This window comes from Jaculus jaculus, chromosome 2 (assembly GCF_020740685.1).
Source record: "Jaculus jaculus isolate mJacJac1 chromosome 2, mJacJac1.mat.Y.cur, whole genome shotgun sequence".
NCBI lineage: Eukaryota > Metazoa > Chordata > Mammalia > Rodentia > Dipodidae > Jaculus > Jaculus jaculus.
Window position 1 is genome coordinate 85,600,182 of NC_059103.1, and position 1,708 is coordinate 85,601,889.

Consider the following 1,708-nt stretch of genomic DNA (forward strand, 5'->3'; position numbering starts at 1 on the left):
ACATGTGAATCATGAACTAAAATGTTCAAAAATTTTTTCTAGTACAAAAAAATTAAAATTTGCTTTAGTTATAAAAGAGCTCTGTCAATATACACAAACTATTTACTTCAGACAATCACAGAAATGTGAGCAGAAGGCTTATCAAAAGACATTTAATACAATTAGTTTTCAACAACCCCTTGGTGGTCCACATCTACAAAGAAATCCAGCCCCGCCCTCCCAACCCCCCCCCCCCCCCGAAAAGCACATACTTACCAGAGCTTTTAGCAAGTATGGTTTGGGAATTTGTTTTGTTTTTTGTTTTAAAAAGGCTCCCGGGCAAGTTATTTGCAGTTTAATTGCCACTATCAACTGATCTGGACCTGGACCTGGACCTCTGGCGATCCACAGATGCTGGAGACTTGGATCTACTTGAAAAACCACGTTTCTGGCTCTTCTTAGGCACAGGAGAGCTACTAACAGAACGAGACTTGCTTCGGCTCGGACTCCGGCTCCTTGACCGGCTGTAAGACTTGCTTCTACGGAAACGAGACCGGCTCCGTGATCGAAAGGAATTCCTGCTCCGTGATCGTGACCTGCTTCTTGGCCTGTACCTTTTGCTGCCTTCAATTAATTTTATTTTTCTCCCATTTATTTCTTTTCCAGAAAGTTTTTCAATAGCATTCTTTTAGTCACCATAAAAAGCAAATTCAACCACCCCTTCATTTAATTTAGGTCGATGGGCATCTGCAAAGGTTACTTCCCCAGCTTGTCTCATGAAATCTTTGAGATCTTGCCAGCTGACTCTTGAGGATAAATTCTCAACTATAAGTTGATTTTCTGTTCTTACAGGTGGAGCATTTCGTCTAACATTTCGAGGTCTGCGACTGCTAAAAAGGTCAGAGTAGCATCCTCTGCATCGTCCACCTCGAGACTGAGCCTGAGCACGTTCAATAGTAACTCTTTTGCTGCAAAGTTCTTTTCCGTCAAGTTCATAAACAGCATCATCTGCATCCCTTGGGTCCTCAAATTCCACAAAACCAAAACCTCTTTTCAGATCGATATCTCTGATCTGCCTGTAACCCTTGAAGAACCTTTCCACGTCTTTCTCCCTCGCTGCTGGGTTTAGTCTCCCGATGAACACGCGACAGCCGCTCATGATGCCCGGCTATTATTTCCTACCAGACGGACACGGGGGGGGGGGGGGGGGGGGGCGGGAGCGGACTGGGGGGTCTCCGGCGGCGGTGAGACCCCGAGGAGGTCCGAAGTCTGCGACGGAGCCCTGTCCCTCCCCACAGACCCGGACTCGACTCCGTCTCTAACGTCTCTCCACAACTGACCAAATTTCATATTTTTATGTTACCTATTTTTCACTCTTTCTACTAGAGACTTGGATGATAGCAATAAGCAGTATCCACACCACTGCATAAATGCTGTACTATATTGAAATTTCTTCCCAATAATAATGCATCCATTAACCACATATTCACCATTATAAAATCCATAGGACATGAATAATACAGCCAAATTTTTATCCAGAATATCACAACAATGACTTTTAGCCAAGTACCTGATGGATTTTTATTTTCGACTTGCTGTAGACAATTTCACATTACTGGGAAGTACCTCCAAACAAGACTCAGTTTATGGAAGAGAGGGATTTATTTGAAGCTTACAGATATTCTACTTATGGTGGAAGAAGCTGCCCCTGCTTCCACAGATACAAGCA

General features: G+C 43.7%; 1 pseudogene; it reads right to left on the reverse strand.

Annotated features, from left to right (window-relative positions):
- Nucleotides 1–241: 241 nt before the first annotated feature.
- Nucleotides 242–1,167, reverse strand: LOC101604753 (annotated as a pseudogene).
- Between the last annotated feature and the right edge of the window lie 541 nt (nt 1,168–1,708).